Raw genomic sequence first — 22,116 nt, forward strand, 5'->3', positions numbered from 1 at the left:
AAAAAGAAAGAAGGCTGAGTTTTCTGAGGGCTCTGTAAAGGAAGAGCATCAGCTAGGCTCAGCCTGTGTAACTGTAAATAAATATAAATATTACATAAATGCCACAACTTTTTTTTGTTAATTTGTTTATATTTTCAAAACCAATTTTCCAATATCAATACTAAAACTTCATTTTTCATTTCACTCCCTGTCGACTTCCCTCAGCTTCCATTTCTGGTTTAGTACATCAAATGATACATTCTACTCTTTGTATATAATACTATGTTATCACATTGTTATATTTCTTTTTGTGTGTGAATAAAGTTGTAAATGTTTATTTAAATCCTGCCAACGAGTCCATTTTTTTGTTGTTTCTGCAAATATATTGTAAAAGGTTCCCATTCTTTTTCAAAGTCCCTATTGTCCTTTTCTCACAATTTGTCCATTAACTTTGCTAACTGCGTAGTTCGTCAGTTTTTCTTGCCATTGTTCTTTAGATGGTACTTCTCCAGTCTTCCAATTTTGTGCTATTAGAATTCTTGCTTCTGTTGTAGCATACATAAATAATGTTCCTTTTTCTTTCAGCAGCTCCTGTCCTAAAATACCTAAAAAAAAAGCTTCTGGTTTTTTAACAAATGTTATTTTAAACATTTTTTTCAGTTCATTGTATATCATTTCCCTTTTTTAAAAAATAATTTTGCAATCCCACCACATATGATAAAATGTACCTTCCCCTTCTTTACACCTCCAAAAGTTCTTTTGTTCTGTTTTATACATTTTTGCCAGTTTTACTGGTGTGATGATCTGTACATCATCTTCATGTAATTCTCCTTCAACAGTATGCAATCCGTAAATTTCAAATTCACTTTCCAAAGTCTTATCCAATCCTCAAACTGTATATTATGGCCTACATCCTGTGCCCACTTAATCATTACTGATTTGACTTCTTCATCTTTGGTTTCCCATTCCAACAGTATATTATACTCCTTCTTTAATAGTTTGCCACAACAACAACTTTTATTATTTATACCCCATCCATCTGACTGGTTTGCCCCAGCCTCTCCATTTCCCTTGAAGGGAAATTTGGTCCAGGTAAATGCTGCACTCCTGGAACTTCTCGCACCTTAGAGACTTGTTGCCATGTCCCCATTGCAGGTTAGAACATGCAACGATGGCGAGTGGGGAATCTGAAGGACCAACTTAAGCCACAAGAAAACTGTGTTTGGAAACGGTTGTCTCTAACAAAGTCATTGCATTAGCACAAGGACTTGCCCAGTCCTTCCTCTCCCTCTCCTCTCCCTGTTTCCCCACATCCCAAAGAAATACGTTCCAGAGGATTGGGGCAGGGGAAAACCCAGAATCGAATAATGTGGAGGGGCTGGGGGTATGCAGAAATAAAGTGGCTTCAAAAATAGGATTGGAAAAGTGAAAGGGAGGGGGTTCTTAGTTGCATGGTGGGGAGAAGTGGAAGCTGTAGGGTAGGCACCCCCAAACTCGGCCCTCCAGATGTTTTGGGACTACAATTCCCATCATCCCTGACCACTGGTCCTGTTAGCTAGGGATGATGGGAGTTGTAGTCCCAAAACATCTGGAGGGTCGTGTTTGGGGATGCCTGCTGTAGGGGGCTAATGTGGGGGGAGTGGTTGGGTGCTGGTGAGCAGAGAGAGCTTGAGGGCATATGCCCTTACGTATGCATGCCCACAAGTACCTGTTGCACAGCAGTGGAGCTGAGTTCTGCGCGACATTGAGGGGGCCTCATCACATGGGTGTGACGTCACATGTGCAACACAACACACATGTGTGACATCACACATGTTGGGAAGAGGCCATCCACCACTGTAGGGAGGTCCAGCCGAACCCAGCCCCTCAAGTCTGGGAGCCTCAGCCCCATCCCCACATATTGGAAAAGCGGCTGAGCTGCCTTCAGCCCACAGAATTGGCACATCTGCTACACAGGGAGCTTCTTCTTGGAGACTAGGGTTTCTCAGGTCTTCTCCCACCACAGAACTGGGGGAAATGCCCTCTCTGCAGCCAGGGGACTTCATGGAGTGATCTCTAAAAGCAGTCGCTGTGGAAAACAGACAAAGTCCCAATGAATGCGCTGAAGAACAGGGGCTCTGTCAGAGACCTGTGTCTCCTGGCCATTATTTGTGTGCTGCCAACTAACATGCAAGAGTAACATGCAACGTGTGAAAGTGTAGGCCTTCTGTGTTGCTTGCTTGTAAATAGAGGATGCCTTTGTTGTACTTTCTTTTCCAGTTTGGTTGGCTAACTTCTTCTCTTTTTCTTGCATCATGGTAAGTGGACTGCGTTCGCCGTGCTCTCTGTGAGCTTTGGCACTGCAGCTTCATTTCACCTCCCTCTGTGGTCCAGAGCGACAGAGAAAGGGCAGCCAGAACAACTCATGGCTCTGCGTAAATCAGGCAAATGTCATAACGGCAATAGACCCTAATCTGGATTGCTTCACAGTGCGTATGTCTTGAGGCGTCGAGGAAATGAATTGGCTATTTCAATCAATCAAGGTTTCAGTTAACTCAAATGTGAACGAGATTTCATGTTAAGCTATTTCCATTAACGTCCCAGGGAAGACAGGTTGTACATCTCCCAAATGTCATCCAGAGGCATGTTTTAGTATTCTGCGAGCCACATCCATTGTGGAACTATTCCCATTGCTGAAGAGTCACATCTCACAATATTCTCATGATCTTTCTACTGGAAATAATGGGAGCGGGGAAGAAACTAAACATTCTCACATTACTTCCAGCCAAAATGCTATAAAAATGCAAAATGGATAGCTAACATTCTCATAGCATTTTAATGGGGGAAGGCCTAAGAAAACATTTTTTCTCATGACATTTCCTGTGGAAGTGGGTGGACCTGTAACGAGCTGTTGTGAGCATCTACTCTCAGCAGGAATGAGAATATCTCGGGGGTGAACTCTCCAGTGATAGCTAGACAGGAAGGTTCCCAGAGAAGGAGAAGGGGGGGGGGGGGAAATCAGGTTGTGATGTCTACTGCGATGGGAACAATGATGAAAAGTGAGCATTTCACAGAAGGTCAAAAGATAAGAAAAAATCTCAGTGCTATAGTATGAACACTGTTGGACTTGGTTTGTATACCTCAACCTATGGTATGGGACGTGGGTGGTGCTGTGGGTTAAACCACAGAGCCTAGGACTTGCCGATCAGAAGGTCGGTGGTTTGAATCTCCACAACAGGGTGAGCTCCCATTGCTCGGTCCCTGCTCCTGCCAACCTAGCAGTTCGAAAGCACCTCAAAGTGCAAGTAGATAAATAGGTACTGCTTAGGCAGGAAGGTAAATAGCATTTCCGTGCACTGCTCTGGTTCACCAGAAGTGGAAGCTGTCTGCAGACAAACGACGGCTCCCTCGGCCAGTAAAGCAAGATGAGCGCCGCAACCCCAGAGTCAGTCACGACTGGACCTAATGGTCAGGGGTCCCTTTACCTTTACTTTATGGCTTTATATAGCTCTTGGCTGACATAGCAGATCTCTCTAGCTCCATGGTAGAGCTTCTGCTCTGCATGCAGAAGATTCCAGGTTCAATCTCTGGTATCACCTGGGAAAGATTCCCTTTCTGAGATCCTGGAAAACCATGGCCAATCAAATAGGCAATATTCAGCTGGGTGGATCATTGGTCTGAGTATGTATAAGGCAGCCTCCTCTGTTCTGAGGGCACACACACGCACACCAACTCCTAGGATGTGCACTTTCACCCTCTGCAGACAAGCCAGTGACCCCTGCTACCCATAGCAAGAAATACCTTATTTCCCTAGGGCCCTATGGGACAGCTAGACTAGAGGTTTCTCAAGTGAATTGGTAACAAGTGGAATGGTAAGCCAGAGGAACAAGTGGAGGCAGCTGCCTACCACAGACAGCTGTCAGCAAGATCATAGCAGAGATACAGGATGGCAACAGCTCAACATGAATGACATTAAGGACCTTGAAAAGAGGTCCAGGATGCACGTCAAAGAGACAATTATGACCGCCAGTGGAATAAATTGCTCAGCTAAATGATACTCCATTCTTGTCATTGGACCTTTGCAGCATTATCCCAATGTATGCTGGCATTATCCCACTCAGTTGCTGGCAAATGTTGTATGAAGTCTCCGGCGGTGGATCTGGCTTGATCAGATGCTTCCTGATCTATGCGTTTCTATTAGTTATGCGACCCCCGAGCATGGTGTTTCCTGCTTGGCAGGGGGTTGGACTCGATGGCCCTTGTGGTCTCTTCCAACTCTATGATTCTATGATTCTATGCTCAACTCAACATAGTTTTCTCTTGATTGCACGTCAACAAAGCCCTCCTCTTTTTTGTGTGACTGACCTGAATTCAAGCTCCAGAAACTGACTTGCATGATTTTCTGTCCTTCCCTCCATCTCCTTTCCCTATAATATTCACCTGGACCACCCTTTGGTATCCATGTCTCACCACAACAAGGTGATTTTTTTCTGCACTGAGCTTTTCTAGCACATGCATTTGCTTTCTTCCAGAGGAATGCTTTTTTTGGAACATGTTTTATTGGTTTTTATACTGATACGATGTCCACTAAACACTTATCCAGCAGTGCATCTAATGGTGTTTGTTTTATCCATTCTCTGTAGACATACGCTTAAACATTCCACATTCAAACATCTTACTTAGTGGAACCCCTCCACTGAGAATATCCTGCCTTAGCCCTGCTATCTTTGGACATAGGTTCCACCCTGAACCATAGCAAACTAGTAGGCTTCTTACTGACCGCAGCATGATTAGTGATAGCTCAGCAATGGAAGAACCAGACTGAAGTACTCCTGAACTTATGGGGAAATTAATATCTGGAATATAGCAATGTCTGTGTGTCTCACCAGGTACAGGAGGACAATTAAAGGCAGAATGAATAGAGACATCTTCCAAGAAACGTGGACCCCTTTCAGAGGAATGTTGCAGATCCACTGCCATATGGCAGGGCAAGCCAACATGTTGGCCCTCAGATGTTGTTGAACTCTAATTCCTATCATCCTTCATCATTGTCCATTCTGGCTGTGGCTGTTGGGAGCTGTTGGGAGACTTGCCAACAAGAGTTCTATAACAGGGCATACCTGTTATATTCCTGTCCTCGTTTTGAAACGTATAGGAGAAATATAAGACTTACAACTTCAACCATTAAGCATCCTTACCTTTGAGGGACAAGGCTATTGCAATGGCTACTAACCCTGATGACTCTGTGCCAGTTTCTGGAAACTGAAGGAGGGGAGAGTACTGAAGACCTCAGGTCCTGCTTGTGGGTTTTCCACAGGCATCTGGCTGGCTACTGTGAGAATAGGATGCTGGAGTAGATGGGCCTTTGGCCTGAAGGTTCTTCTTAGGTTCTGACTGAGCAGGAAGCCCCACTGAACTCAGCAGGACTTACTTCCATAGGGAAGAGGCTTACATGAATCAGAACATCTGTCCGTTTCACTCCATATTGTCTACCCTGATGGGCCGAGGCTCTCCAGCTTTCCAACAGGGATTGCCCGGGATTGAACCTTGGGCCTTGTGCGTGCAAAGCAGGTGCACTACCACAGAGTCATTGTGGCCCGTCCCTTGAAGGGTATACTCTGCTCAGCCTTTAATAAAGATAAGTGAAGGTTTGTAGTCTGTGTTTTTGAGATACTGAACAAAGGCACACAATTTAGGTGATTTAGCCTGGGTCAGACAGGATGTTTGTGGCAGAGCCAGAAAATGAGGGTGTATCTCCTGCCTCCCATATTCATGCCTTACCACAAGATTATTCTTCCTCTGACTCTATGACCTTCTCAGAACGAGTGGCTCATGTTTGCGATGAGACATGGAGCAAATGCACTCTCTAATCTGTGGCGTTTTAATTCTAAAATAATCACCCTGGGTGGTGTCCTGTTGCCTCTTTAATTATACATGTGTTTTATGTACAATTAAACTAACGAGAACCATCCTCCATTCCTAGAACTGAACAGAAGCCAAACCTTTGTGGAGATTTGCTCAGTGACTTTGAAGTTTTCTGTTGTTTGTCTTTAAAATAAACCCCCTCGCCGCTGCATATGGGCCATTTCTGATCGGGACAAGCACTGCACATTAAATGCTCAGACATAATGAGCTTGAAGCAAGTTTCACTGCTTTGGAAGTCGAGATTAGCAGAGAGTGGCATTGCAAAACCAGTTCAAGTGGCAACTTGTTAATTTCGGTGCAAAAAGGAGCGTCAAACGTTTCACGCTTCAGAAAGCTACTCCTTCAGCAAGACATCAGGGGGACGGTGTATAAAGAGCCATCAATGGAAGTGGTTACTTATAGTGCAATGTAAACAAAAGACAAGTCTTTGCCCTGAGAAGCTTCCACTGTAACCATCAGTAGAGTTAGACAACAGCAGGAGCGGGAGGTGAAATGGATGAGGAACATGTGGAAATGCAGACATCATGTAGGGCAGAGGTGGGGAACCTGTGGCCCCCAGTTGTTGCCATCAACCCTAGCCAACAGGGCCGACAGTTAGGGATTATGATAGCTGCAGTCCACAAACATCTGGAATTCCTACTTCATGGCATGATAATATTAATATTCACAGATACTGTTCTATGCTATTATGTTATATGCTTGTTCAGGTAGTTGGAAAGCTCTGTATATATTTAAAAAATGAACCTTGTGTACTGCCATGAAAATAGTATGGCTGAAGAAACAATGAGATTGCGCATGCAAGATAGGCTGTTCCTGATGAAGATGAAGATGATGAAAAGTTTGGACTTGATATCCCACCTTTCACTCCCCTTAAGGAGTCTGAGAGCAGCTAACAATCTCCTTTCCCTTTCTCTGCCACAACAAACACTCTGTGAGGTGAGTGAGGCTGAGAGACTTCAAAGTGTGACTAGCCCAAGGTCACCCAGCAGCTGCATGTGGAGGAGAGGAGACGCGAATCCGGTTCCCCAGATTACAAGTCCACTGCTCTTAACCACTACACCATGCTGGTTCTCTAGTGTGTGTGTGTGTGTGGTGGTTGTTGTGATGGTTGGAATTCATTACTATTACCATACTAGCAGGGCCGAAGCTACAGGGGAAGCAGCCAGGTATTTTGCCCCAGGTGAAGCCTCTAGAGGGACACCAGTGAGGCTTTCCCTCAGAAAATTCTGGGCACAGAGTTACAATTCCCATCAATGCTTAATACACTGCCGTTCCCAGAATTCTCTGAGGGAAAGAATGCTTCAAACATGCTTTAAAAGTATAGTTTGTATGCAGCCTTAAAACTCATTATCTCCTGTACCTGTGGGGGGATTTTTTAATTTGAAAAGTAGACCTTCTGCTCTGCACAGACCTTCTGCTCTGCACACAGACCTTCTGCTCTGCAAAGAGAGATTGTTTCACATGCCTGCCTTTAACCTTAAAGATAGTGGGGGAATTTCATGTATTTTGTATAGTTTTATTCAGGGCTTTTTTTTCAGCTGGAACTTACCGGAACTCAGTTCTGGCACCTCTCAGATGGGCACCATTGCCATTATAAGACAACAAGGGAGGAGTTCATGGCAAGTTCTGGCACCTCTTTTTCAAGAAAAATAGCACTGGTTTAATTGTTCATGGTTGGGAAATTGGATAAAAAGTATAAGAAGGAAGGAAGGAAGGAAGGAAGGAAGGAAGGAAGGAAGGAAGGAAGGAAGGGAGGGAAAAATGGGGAAGAACTAGCAGGAGAGACGGGCATCAGAAAGAAGTGCAGTGTGGAGACATCAAGGAGACATGGCAATCTAGCCAGATTCAGCAGCCTTCACATTTGATTCCTGAATGTAGTCTAAAATGACCCAAATTATATTTAATAGAAGTTCATGCTCTGAAACATCCACCAGAGGAACACAGTTCCACCCCACAGAGGTTGTTTCTTGTTCAGATTTTACTCAGTGCCTGCAGGCTTTCTCCTTTATGTCATGTCAGTTTCCAGAATTCAAGATAAAAATCCAGCATAAGGAAAGAAACCCATGAGATCAAAGTCTGACACCTTCTTCCATGTTTTGATTCCCCTAGGATAGGCTATTCAGAAGGTGAGACTGTCCATAGGCAGAAGAGGGCAGGTTCTTTGAACCCTTGTGACCTTCGGAGAAAGGAGAAGATCAGAAGGGAAACTTTGTGTTTGTTTGTTTTCCTTCATGTGGTGAGGGGTAGTGGCTGAGGGCACCGTGGGTGGCCCCCTGACATCCGATGGTTGATGAGTCTGGCAAAGCATCCCCTTAATTCTAGAGTTCTGGGTGGGTTATGAAACTGAGTGCTGGCATGCTAGAGAGGGGGCTTTGTTGGCATCTCGTTTCTTTGGGCTTGCATGCTTTTGCCAAGATTCTCAGTCGCACGCGCTCATGATTGAAGGATTATATTTTCCCTGCAATGGTGAATTTCAACAGGCAGGTTATTTTAGTTAAGAAAATCAGATCGATGAGAGAGAAGTACTCCAGAGGGGTTCTCAAGAGTCTTACCACAGTAGTGAGAGGAGAGTTAAGGTGGGGCTGATCCTAGCATTAGGACCAGAAGATGAGCACCAGCATAGGAGGCAACATTAAAAGAATGACACAAGGCTTTGCCAGGTGCCCTGCTCTGATGGAAGGAGAGGGTATTGATATCGTGACCCAAGTTAAGGTGAAAGAACCCCCAAATCACTCCAGTTCATTATCCCCCAGACCCAAAGGCTACAAAACTGTCTGCCTCACCACAGAGATATTGCTGCTTTTTTTTTTAATGGTTATAGCATTCAAAAATTCTCTCTACCTCTCTGAAACCCAAAGTGGTAAAATCGAAGAAAGTCCTCACCACATTTCTGAACATGCAGTTCACCTCTAAGAGTATGTGCAAGGCTTGCCCTGAACTTCCTCCCTCTAGTTAGAAATATAAAATAAACAAATAAATTTGAGCAAAACCACTGCAATTATGGTTACAGAAGCAATGTGACTGCCACAAATTGCTATGTTTTGTGCATTAAAAAAAATATACAGCTCACTCTCAGGCCCACAAAACTGCATCGCCACATTTATTGTTCTGGTTTACTGAGTGAATTCTTTCTCTCCTGTTTGTAGACCACAGTTGCTTCCCAGGAATGACTATGTTAAATGCTCCATATTTGAAGATTTCAAAATAACAAACAAGAAGAAATAAAAAAGCATCATACACATACAGTTAATTTAAGGTTACCAGATGTCCCCATTTCCCAGGGACAGTCCCCAGATTTACAAACCAGTCCCCATACAAAATCCATTGAAGTTGAAAAGTGTCCCTGGATTCATTGAAAAAAATCTGGTAACCTTTAGTTAATTACATATGAATCATATGGTCATTGTCAAGATATTTGATTCACATCATCTATTTTTTTTTCAAGGAAAGACATGGTCATGGATTTAGGCACAGGCTCTGTTAGAGGGAGAGCTGAAATTCAAGCATCAGAAAGTTTCGCAATCTCTTAATTGGATTATATTTCCTTTCTTGTATTACCCTGGCATATGAAAGGAGGGAATTCTCCTAGGGCTGGTCATTTTAGGCAATTGTAAGTTGTTTCTATTAGAGAACTGCATAGGAGACCCAACGGTTTTGATACAGAAGCAGATGGAATTGACATGGTTTTCTGAATTACTGCCTTAGTAGCCAAGCTGCTATCAAAGAAAAGCAAGTGATCAAGGAAAGACCATGTAAGAGGTAAGGGATCCAGGTGAACCTGGGGCTCAGTGAAGACTGGGTGAATGAGCTGAGAATATACCCAGCAGAACATTTCCTTTTGGATCAGATTAGCTCACGCCACTTTCCTGAACCCATTTCAGCAGTATTGTTTTTGCCAATTTCCCTTAAAAAGTAAATTTTATTTGTTGTTTTTGCAATTTTGCACAAAAAAAAAAAGGTCTGGGTTTTTACTTTTTGAAATATGGCAAGCCTATCTTAGCGTATTTCCCCTCCCTTTGCTTTTGGGGACTTTAATATTCACATTGGTTGGCAAACAAAACCTTCTGTTCATAATTTTCTCTCTCTTTTAGATAATTTTGCTTTAATCCTCTTACCTCATACTTTCACTCATTCAGCTAGCTACTTCTTAGACCTGGCTACTTATACACAGTGTTTTGTCCTTAATCTTGATTCATTATCATTATTTTCCTACATTATCCTTCTCAAGATTCCAAGGCCTTTTTGGAGAACTTCATTCTTTAGACCCTGACAGTTCTCAGCTTCCCATTTCCCCAAACTTTCATTCCTGTTCTGTCACCCTGTCTTGAGACTCTGCTGCCAACTCATTCCATTCTAGGGTGTTTTTTTTCATGCTGGTGAATCCTATACCATATTTCATTTTCCTCAACCCACCCCTCATCAGCCCAACGAACAATCAAATCATAGCTTGTTCCTCCAAAGCCTTTTGTCTTCCAGTTGCTCTTTCCCCCATGCCTTTGAAAGCTTAGTGAGCTTCTGGGGTGAGGTGAACATAGAAACCATGTTTAAGGAAGGGTGCTGGGTGCACATAATGCCAAGCCATAGTTAAAAAGCCAAGAACAAACCACGGCTTCATATCATGGTTTGTTGGCAATGAAAACCATTGTGAAAGTGCTGGGCAGAATTTACACATAACACTAAGAATGTTTTAATAAACCATCATTTAATTAACCATTGCTTAGCGTTATGGGTGAACCAGGCCTCTCTTCCCTTTATTTACTCTCTCCCCAACTTGTGCAAAGTCCCCCCCACTTTCCTTCCAATTTCTGATTCCTTTGTTTCTAATTGCTATCTTGCAGGATGGGTCTTGTGTACATTTAAACAACAACAATTCTAAACAGTGCCTAGCACAAATTAGGTACATTGCAAATAATGAAAGTTTACAACGACCCAATCTTTCCAGGCAACAGGAAATCAACAGGCCCCGTTCCTCAAACAGAACACAGGAACCTGGCCAAAATTCTAGTTGGGACAGAATCCAGTGCCACGTATAAGAAAGAGCCTAGAGAATGTCTGCTAGCCTTGAGTAAACAGCACTAGGCCAGATACACCATTGGTCTGAGTCAGTATGAGGCCACCTTAGAATCATAGAACTGCAGATTGGAAGGGACCCCAAGGGTTATCTATTCCAACCCTCTGCAATGCAGGAATTTCAGCTAAAGCATCTATGACATAATAATAATAATAATAATAATAATAATAATAATAATAATAATAATAAATTTTATTTATATCCCGCCCTCCCCAGCCGAAGCCGGGCTCAGGGCGGCTAACAACACTAAAATAGTGCAACATTATAAAAACATCATAAGAATTAATTAAAATCAAAATTGATGGCAACCATAAACTAAAGTATTGTAAAGATTGCCAAAGGAGGGAGTCAGGCTGCGCCCTGACCAAAGGCCTGGTGGACCAAATAGCCATCCAACCTCTGCTTAAAAACTTCTAAGGAAGGAGAGTCCACAACTTCCTGAGGGAGACCGTTCCACTGTTGAACAGCTCTTACTGTCAGAAAGGTCTTCCCAATGTTTAGTCAGAATCTCCTTTCTTGTAACTTGAAGCCATTGGTTCATGTCCTGCCCTCGAGAGCAGGAGAAACCAAGCTTGTTCCCTCTTCTTTGTGACAGCCCTTGAGATATTTGAAGATGGCTGTCATATCTCCTCTCCTTCTCCTCTTTTCCTTGTACAGCCCAACAGTGTATTTTAGTATCACGGCTCCCTTTGGCCCATGTTGCTGTTCTAAGTGTGAAAGCATCCATAGATTCCTGTAACCACAGACCTTTTAACCATAGGCACACATGTTTCACGAAGGCAGCTGTTTTGACCAACTCAGTTGGGAAAAATGCCCCCACTCTCTAATTTGATGAGCAAATATACTCTCTTGATTGTCTGCACTGATACCCATCTGTTGAGATGGACCGGTGCCCAAGTATAAACTAGCCAAACCTTTTGTTCTGGGCATTAGTCCTGAGTAACAATAGGCTTTAGATGGGTAGCCAGCATGACACTATGTGAAATGTGTTCAGCATCCTGTCCTATGCCAGGACAGGAATACCGGCAGCTGGGAAACAAATACACCATTCTGCTTAATCACAGTTTGGTACAGACACCACTAAGGAGAGAGAGAGATCCCTTTCAATATGGAGATACCTGAAATAGCAAGGAAAAGCAGGCTCATATCACTACTGGCTGTCAAGGCGACAGCTTGCATGGCAAAGAACAGATGAGAAATTTATGAACGCCACCAGGATACTGGATCTTGTGCAACAAGTAAAGTGTTGGCCGTGGGCACTGCTGGTCCAGAAATCACTAACTAGATGAATACACAATGTGAATAAAGATTACGGCTGCTGGAGCCTGAGCACATGTTTTCCATTTTCCAAAACAGTGGGCAAGGTTCCAGAGGAGTGCAGCCTTACAGTTCGACAGCTGAGTTTCTCAATGGAACACATGGTGGAATAAACCCCAGGGAGGCAGCAAAAGTAGCCTGCCTTTATTCTTATGCTGAAAACGTAATTGATAATTCGAGTGATAGCAGGGGAATGAATGAAGCAGGGAAGCAGTTTGCACATAGAAAGCGTGCTTTAAGCTGAGCAACTGGCTATACGTTGGGTAGCTGAATAGGAATAGTGGAAATATTCAGGGCAGGGCAGCGGTAAACCTCAGTGGATTATTTCTAAATTTGTTGAAGTTAAATAAGGATACTTGTACATCTCTGATGAATATATTGTTTTAGGCCACCCCAATCTCCGCTGAGCCGGGCACAGGATTCCAGGGGTCTTGGCCCTCAACTAGAGTCCTCAATTTGGAGAATTGAAGATGTGGCATATCCCCCCCCCCATCCCAGCCACAGTGTTACTTAACATTCGGAATAATGGGAAACCCCAAAGCTTGCTCACTATTTTGTGACACACTGGTTGGTCCGAATAGAGCACTCTCCTGCTTCAGCTTTTGGAATTTATCTGATGGACCAAGCCTGCATCTAGTGCAGGGTTTCTCAACCTTGGCTCCCCAGCCAAGGTTAGCTAGCAGGACCAGTGTTCAGGAATGATGGTTGCTGTAGTCTGACAACAGCTGGAGACACTGCACCTAGTGTTTATGTAGCGTTGAATAGGCTTCTTAATAGAGTGCCAGCACGCCTTGCTTTTCTACTACTGTATACGGCTGTTGAATAAAGTCCAAGGCGGACCTGCAAATACTGCTAACTCTATCAAAATAGAGTTTATTGATGGTGATAAATAACTATGATTAGAAGAGTCCATTGGGAGTGTTTTGAAACAAGCACTATGGCTGATGTGCCCAATATAGAACTGAGGCAACGTATGCTAGTCATATTAAGAAGTGGTCGAGTCTAAGGCTGGGTTAAAAAACAACTGCTCTTTTAAACACTGGGTCTGTGTGTGCACTGATGATACTCTACATCACATAGGAGCGTCATTATATATTCATTCATTAGGGGTAATTATTTTAAATTTTTGTCCCTATTGACCCGTAGGCAGATGGTTAGCATGAATACCATGTTTATCTGGACACTGGATCTGGCTGGGCAGCTCTCTGATGAGTTTGATCACAAACACCGGCAGCTGCAATACAGACTTGCTTCCTCCGCCCCCCTCCCCGGCTTGCTTCCTCCAGGGACTGCAGATTGGATGCACTGAATGTGAACTGCAGCAAAGCGTGGGTCATTTTCACTCTCCCAGCAAATATTATTACAGTCAAAAGCCAATTGCGATAGAAGGAAACAAAAGGAATCCTTTGCCGCTTTTAACATCACCTGGCCCCTTTTGAATATTTTTCATTCCTCTATGGGCGAGAAACGGTGGTTCACCAAAGAGAAAAGTGGAGGACACCTGCAGGTGTGCTGACTTTAGGTTGGGATATTAATTACTGGCTGGAAGTACTTGGCATTGCCCAGGAATTCTAAGAAACCAACAAATATGGAGGTTTGCAAATGGATAGTGTCATTTGTTACTTTAGGGGCACTGCACAGTCCCCAAATGCCCTCTGATGCAGGAACCCAACCAACCCTGTTCCGGCCCCAAATTAGTTTGGGGTGAATGTTTAATTAGGGTTTTTTGAACCCTGAACCATCTGGAGGAGGTGGGGGAATGAGACACTGTTTCCTTTACCCCTTCCCCTGAACCTCAGGAAGGTTCAGGCCTGCTGCATGCCGCTTTGACAATGCATTCCCTGTGGGGAGCCAGCGGGGGAGCCAGCGGGACTGCACATTTGGCACCCATTTCCTGTTTCCTGCTGCTGTGCCGAACCTGCTTGGACTCCCCATTGTGATGTTCCCAACGTCTGCATTGTTGCCCTCAGCCTGTCCTGGCTTGGTGTGCTTCAGGTCCCCTAATCCACCGCCACCAAAAACATTTCCAAGCAGAGACCAAAACCTGCTCCTCAGTCTCAGAAACCTCCCCACCAAATGGGGTGACATTCAGAGGCATCAAAACTGGCCCTGTGCACATGGATTCGCAAGACCTGACAATGTTAATTCCAATACTTAAAGAAACTGCTTCAGTTTGTTGCATGACGGGGTTTGATGGGCTGTTGGTCACGGGGCCTTGTGACAGAGCATAAGGAAGAAAGTAACCTCCTTGGCACTTTCAAGTTTAAGACAAAAGTAGAAATTCTGGAGCATTGGTGTAACAACAGTGGTGGGGGTGTGGCTAATAGAGAAATAAGGTCCTGGTGGTTGACATTATTATTATTATTATTATTATTATTATTATTATTATTATTATTATTATTTTTCATGTATATACATTACAATTATTCTGCCAAGTTCTAACATCTTCAATTTCCACTCCCTTCCCTCTCTTTCTGAGGCTCCTTGCATTTATTTCTGTCCTTTCCTGCATACTCCAAATTCTTTTATTTCATCCATCTATTCTAAGATATATCTCATATATCTTTTTAAAACAAACAAACAAAAAAATCCTGCAGGTTTTTACAATAATCCTGCCAACGTCTTAATCTGTTTCCAGTTTGTTTGTAAATACTCAACAAACCACTTCCATCCCTTGAAATGAAATGTATTCTAGGCCCAACATTCAGGGGAACATGTCCCAGGCATCCAGTGAGAATTGGTGCTAAAGATGTGACCCTGAGGACGGATTTGTTCCAAAACATGTTGGGTCAGGATTAAGAGTCATTCCAAGTACCTGCCAGGGTACCAGCTTGAGAGAATGAGAACAGCCTGGGGGGCCTCAGGGAGAAAAGCTGAGGGAAGAGGGAGCCATCCTGCCTCTAAGCATCTGCCACCTGAGGCAGCTACCTTGCTCTGCCTAAGAGCAGATCAGGAGAAACTCACAGAGTGATGACGATGACATCATTCCCCATGACATCTAGTGCCCCTAAATGAAATATATGCACAGAAGCTATTTTTCAGTTGTTGATGATGTTTTGTTGTTTAGTTGTTTAGTTGTGTCCAACTCTTCGTGACCCCATGGACCAGAGCACGCCAGGCACTCCTGTCTTCCACTTCCTCCCGCAGTTTGGTCAAACTCATGCTGGTAGCTTCGAGAACACTATCCAACCATCTCGTCCTCTGTTGTCCCTTTCTCCTTGTGCCCTCAATCTTTCCCAACATCAGGGTCTTTTCCAGGGAGTCTTCTCTTCTCATGAGGTGGCCAAAGTATTGCACCTCAGCTTCAGGATCTGTCCTTCCAGTGAGCACTCAGGGCTGATTTCCTTAAGAATGGATAGGTTTGATCTTCTTGCAGTCCATGGGACTCTCAAGAGTCTCCTCCAGCACCATAATTCAAAAGCATCAATTCTTTGGCGATCAGCCTTCATTATGGTCCAGCTCTCACCCCCATACATTACTACTGAGAAAACCATAGCTTTAACTATACAAACCTTTATCGGCAAGGTGATGTCTATGCTTTTTAAGATGCACCTGCCTAAATCTAATTGTACCTTAAGAAAGAGAGCTAAACCCAATGTTAATTAATAGACATTTAGAGAGAGAGACTAAACAGCAAAAGCTTTCTGTCAGTTGTAGCACCAACAGTAGTTATCCCCTGATGTGATAAAGGGCTCGATAATTATCAGGATTTCTCCCAAATCCTACCTTTGTCACATAAAACTAGCAACGTATCCTGTTCAGCTCCCCCCCCCTTTTAAAAGCAGGCTTTTAGAGTCCCTAGCATATACTTGCTTATTGATCGGTTTCCTTAAGTGCTCAGACTTTTCTTGCTATGCACTTTGGGAAGCTGGGCGGAGCATGATCGGGGGGGGGGGGCGAGGTCGAAGGAGAGCAACTTAAAATGGTTCTTACACTACAAGCAGCTTTAATTAACTTACTTTGACCCTGGCTGGAGATGTGGAAATATTCATGGAACCCTTCCTGCGAGATTAATTCCGTGCCCTCGCCCGAGTCGTATCATGGGAATCGTGCTATTTGTACCGCACACTTTGGTGAGCTGACAAGCAGTTATTTCTAAGTCAAGTTGTATACAAGTGACCTCATTTCCTGATCTGGTTGCTCGGAGAACTCACATGCCAGAAACATCAGTCATTGCTTTTCTTCGCTTGACAGGCTCCCCTCTCTCTCTCTGACTCTTATTCTGCAACAGCTGCTCGAGTTCATCCCTCTGTCAGGATGAACTGCGCCAAATGGTATACATTTGGTTTCCCCCCTGCACTTTTGCTATGCATACACAAGGTCCCAGGTTATCTCCGACCCTTGTCAACCCTAGAGAACCAGTGCCGCTGCTGGTCTCACCCAGCATAAGGCAGCTTCTGTATGGCTGCATTTCATTGATACTTCATGGGCAATGTCTGTTTCAGGGAATACCCATCTGAAGCAGCTGGGTCATCAGGTTCAAACTCCTTGAAATATACTCAGAGTCGAGAGTGGATTTCATGCTCTTTATTCAGCTCATAGTGGTGAGGAGGAATGGAAGTTCCCCCAGAATGTCTGCTTTATATGCATTATTTACGTAATGGGCCCCACGTGACTGGCTAATTCCGGGATTCACCTGTAGGCCAATCAGGTTGCAGATTCACTTCCACCTGGAGCTGGATTGGGTGGCTCCTGTGGACCAATCAGACTGCTGCATTCTGAATCGTATTGTTCTAGGGCCAATCAGACTGCTGCATTCTGAATCGTATTGTTCTAGGACCAATCAGATTGCTGCATTTTGGATCCTATTCAACTCAGTACATAACATTCCTTGACCTGTAGGGTTACCTGAAAAGTTTACGCTCAGTGTAGGAAAGTGCTTAGAGTGCTGGACCGGGACCTGGGATGCCAGGGTTGAAATCCCCAATTGCATTTAGAAAAAGTTGCTTATTTCCCTGACATAACTCCAAGAGAGATGTCCTCCCATACTGTCTGACATTTCTGTGACGAAAATAGGAAGTGGGACGTTCCAGGTTCAAGTCAGAAACTGGGGCAGCTTGTGTTAATACAGGACTGTCCCTGGAAAACAGGGACACTTGGAGGGTCTGCAGACCTTGTGAATGAGTCCAAAAGAGAAAGAGAGCAGGCCACCTAGCTCATGCTGAAACAAGAGGAAGCCAACTCCTTATGCAAACAAAACCGCATTCTCTGTGTGTTCATCTTTCCTGAGGGAATTCACTGCTACATTTCAGCAAAAGTCTGTCACGGAGCCCCTGGAGTCCAGTGACCATCTGCACCAGCCCCATTATCTGTGGAGTGAGATTGATCTTTCTCCTCTTTGTGTATTCTCTCATCCTAATACCCAGGAGTCTGCAAAGGGAAGGAGACAGTCTGGTAATTCATCAGAAAAGGGTGTGTCAGGATGAAGAATCGTTATGTTCAACCTAAGGCAAGGTAACTTCTCTTCAATGTGCTACATGTCTCTGTGTAATCTGAGTCCATTTTTATTTCTTCACGTTTACACCCACATCACCTCCAAAGCCAGGAGGCTGGAATTAGGCAGCACAATTTGGCACAAAATGAAAAATAGCTCTTTCAGAAGGGCCTCACAAGCATACTTGTCCCCTGTACTAATCCTTCGCTAGCTTGCTGCAGCAGCCAATGATTGGCTAGCTCTTATGACATCATGAATGCTGAAGGTATATGATGTCAAAAGAGCTAGCCGACTCAGTTTGCAGAATAAAGGTGTGCTTGGGGTTCAGAGGGAGGGACATCCACATTCCCAGACTATCCCTGTCAGTTTACTTCTCTATTTCCTTGTTTATTTACATTGATACATCTTAGGTTGTATCCTGTTTACAACTTCTCAGAAGGGCAGAGAGTGAACACCTAGAAAAGGTTTTCATAGTTTGTGACGCACCAAGCTGAATGCATCTGATCAGCCACTGTTTGGCACATGATCAACCAATGTATGGGTAATATAAGGTATCTAGTCCTGAGCTAAATGGTTCTTTTTTCTCTCTTCAATGTTCACTTTTGTTGCTGTTGTCATTTAGTCATTTAGTCATTTAATTGTTTAGTTGTGTCTGACTCTTCGTGACCCCATGGACCAGAGCACACCAGGCACTCCTGTCTTCCACTGCCTCCCGCAGTTTAGGCAAACTCATGCTGGTAGCTTCGAGAGCACTGTCCAACGATCTCGTCCTCTGCCGTCCCCTTCTCCTTGTGCCCTCAATCTTTCCCAACATCAGGGTCTTTTCTAGGGAGTCTTCTCTTCTCATGAGGTGGCCAAAGTATTGGAGTCTCAGCTTCATGATCTGTCTTTCCAGTGAGCACTCAGGGCTGATTTCCTTCAGAATGGATGCGTTTGATCTTCTTGCAGTCCATGGGACTCTCAAGAGTCACAACCACTTTTAATTGACAATAAGGACATGAACTGTTGAGGAAGAGTAACAGTGGAACAAAAACATGCTTCTACTGGTCTTTTAACTCCTGCAGTCTTCTGATGGCAGATCACCGCTGAAGTGGTGTTGTATGTCCAGGTGCCACCAGCTACTGTTTTCATACAAGAGCCACAGTGCCAGAAACCCACAGCTTTCCTTTTCATTTTGGTCTTGCCACAGAAGAAGCAAGTATATTTAGCATGTTGGCTAATTTCAATCTTCTTCACCATTTTCCTCAGGGAAGCTCCATTAGGGTACCATTTTTACTCACAATCCCAACCTTCTTGGTTTGTTTGGCTATCTTGTTACTGCTGCAGGCCACAGGGAGAGTGAGCTAAATGGTCCTGTGACAAGATCTATGACTCTCCCCACCCCCACAACCCCTTTCTGCTCATCTTAACTTCATACTTCATTTTGTCTGGATGGCACCCACACTTGTTGCAGCAGGCACCATCTTAGAAAATAATTCCTACCTAGGAAATTCCTAGGAAATAAGGGGTTGGAGGAGATGCCTCTTCTAAAATGGCTCCCACCACCTGCAGATTTGGTCCAGTTCTGTGAGGCCTTTTGGTTCAAAGGGAAAGCGGGGTATTCCAAGGGGGCCACAGGTGAAAATCACATAAATGGGGGGGCCACGGCACAAGACTAGGGGGCAACAGAAGGAAGTGAGAAGTGAAGAAAACAGAGAAGTGATTGAGAAAAGAGAAAAAGAAAACAGAGAAGTGGAGAAAATAGAAAACAGAGAAGTAGAATGAACATAAGGGGCACAGAGGTGATCTTTGGTTATTTCTCACAGCAATAGAACCGGATTTTAAAAAGCTTGTTTCTGGTCATCAAGCACAAAGGTCCCATCGATCAAGAAATACTTAAAGTATAATTTTTTATGTAATTGCATTTTGTATAAATTATACAAATTATAAATAAAACATGTTCTATTTGCAAAGAAAACATTGGAATAGCTACCTTTCTCCCAGTAGGACAGGGGAGCCACAGGAAGGAAACAAAGTTGGAAGGGGGGCCACGGTTGGAACAAGATTGAGAAACACTGGCCTAGAGTATTCTCTGCCTTCCGCTTTAGTCCGTATGAGCAACAGGACTATTGCTGCTGAAATATACTCGGAGTCAAGCGTGGATTTCATGCTCTTTATTCAGCTCATAGTGGTGAGGAGGAATGAAAGTTCCCCCAAAATATCTGCTTTATATACATTATTTACACAATGGGCCGCATGTGATTGGCTAATTCTGGGATTCTCCTGTAGGCCAATCAGGTTGCGGATTCACTTCCATCTGGAGCTGGATTGGGTGGCTCCTGCGGACCAATCATACTGCTGCATTGTTCCAGGACCAATCAGACTGCTGCATTCTGGACTGATTGTTCTAGGACCAATCAGACTGCTGCATTCTGAATCCTATTGTTCTAGGACCAATCAGACGACTGCCTTTTGGATCCTATTCAACTCAGTACATAACAGCTGCCATGGTAGCTCTATTGCTCTGCCACACCCCACCGGGCTTTGGATCACTCTGCTACTCAAATTAAGGACTATGAGTGGGTCTACTTTTACTTGGATTCAACCTACTGTAGCATGTTTGCAGGAACACAAAATTCTCACCGTCAACATCCAAACCCTTTCCACTGACCATTTCCCAAGCTGTTTTTTTAGATGCTAACTTCATTTCCTCCCCAATATAATTTGATTATTGGCATTTCCAGATTTTAGAGGTTGTTTTTTTTTTTTTAAGATAGAGCGTTTTAAAAATGAATGCTCTATAAATTGCTAAAGAGAAGCTTGCCATCCCCACAGCTGCCTTGTGAGATAACATTTTGTACCCAGGTGGTGAGGGGGGAAGGAATCCAAAGATGGGGTCGAGAATGGATGTCTTCTCCAACATACGAAGGCAAAGAAAAAGGTTATCCTTCCTAGCAGCAAATGAATACCAGGAAGATCACAGAAAGCAAGAATGTGCCTGAGCTGCCACATCTATAATACGGACCAACAAGATTTCTTCCTGCTGGGTGACCCGGCTGCACCACCCATCAAAGAGAATTAGTCTCAAAGGAATAGCTTGCTTATGGATTTATAGACGTTGACAATAATCCTAAATGGATGCTAGAGGAATTGACAAATCTTAGCATTCTTCCTCAGTGCCCGTGTGCCTGGGGGAAACACTGGAGGTCTCAGCATTTTTTAAAGAAGGGAGGAAGTTACTGACAGCTGATAGACAAACAGGTAAGGAAAGCCTAGAGAAGAAGGAGCCATTCACTGATGCAAAATTCTGATGGAAATATTTGAAAGGAATGGCCTAGTCAAGGTAACTGTAGACAGGGGATATATGGTGGCAATGAGTGGACTGACTAGGTGGAAGAAGGATTGTGTTTACAGGTTATTCCCTCTTCTGGTCTACCACATAGCCGTAGGGACCTGATCTGATCTGCCAAATTACCAGTGGATCTCATAGTGCCAGGTTGCTCTGCAATGAAAACTAGCAGATGAGAAAGCTAGTCTGGGTCCTGTGGATTTCTCTTCTGTCTTCCTGTTACTAAATTAAGTTAAATATCTTTACTACAGTTAATATTCAGAAGTGACTGATATGAGCTGCTGCAAAGCTCTTTGCACTGACAACTATGGAACACTTGGGTGGAAGCACATTGTTGTAAGGACAGATGATGCAGATGATTTCACCACTCCAGAAAGCAGATGAGGGGTTGCAAGTTTGAATGCTGCCCCATCTAAAGCAGCAACACCCTCTCCCTAGAGCCCCTCCAAATGGAAAGCTGGTAGTACATCAGAAAGAAAAGCTAAGATAAAGCCCTACTCTCAACTTTCCAGGAAGTTATTGTTGTTGTTTGGGGAAGTATTGCAATGTGTTGATTCCCACCAGTATCCTGAAATGGCATTGTCCCAAGAGATCTTTGCAGTAGGCCTCTGGTTCCCCACTGAAACTTCCATCATACTGTTGGCCATGCTTGCTGGGGCTGATGGGAACTGCAGTCCAGTAAAATCTGGAAGGCCAAAGGTTCTCCACGCTTGCTCTACAAATCATGTCCTCCCTAAAAGAGGGCACGTGTAGTGGTGAGACCTGGAGGCTGACCTCCTGGTTGTGGGTGGGTCTGCTGGATAGCCACAACACCCGATTGGTAGGTCCCTCATTGCTGGGTGTAATCTGGCCAATGGGACGCAGTCTCAATGGATTGAGGGACCCAGAGCTTCCTCTTTCTGCTTGTGCATCGGAACACCTGCCCACCTCTCCCTAATTTTAGGGCGTTTTGTGATTGACCTTGCTATGCTGTTATGTGTCGTCTGTCGTTGGGACAGGGGCACGGCAGGAATTTTCCCCACTTGGCTGATTGGCTGTGGCCATTTGGGTTTCACCTGCCACACAGCAATTCGTCACAACTTG

The 22,116-nt window shown here is 44.1% G+C and overlaps 1 pseudogene across 1 annotated transcript; it reads right to left on the reverse strand.

Moving 5' to 3' along the window:
* Positions 1 to 18,665: 18,665 nt before the first annotated feature.
* On the reverse strand, positions 18,666 to 21,680 carry LOC310702418 (large ribosomal subunit protein eL43-like; annotated as a pseudogene). Its single transcript has 2 exons — positions 21,595 to 21,680; positions 18,666 to 19,025 (listed from the first exon to the last, which is right to left on the reverse strand). The product of its transcript is annotated as a large ribosomal subunit protein eL43-like (transcript).
* Positions 21,681 to 22,116: the final 436 nt, after the last annotated feature.

This window comes from Podarcis liolepis, assembly GCF_965112155.1.
Source record: "Podarcis liolepis genome assembly, chromosome: 3".
In the NCBI taxonomy this organism is placed as follows: Eukaryota; Metazoa; Chordata; class Lepidosauria; order Squamata; family Lacertidae; genus Podarcis; species Podarcis liolepis.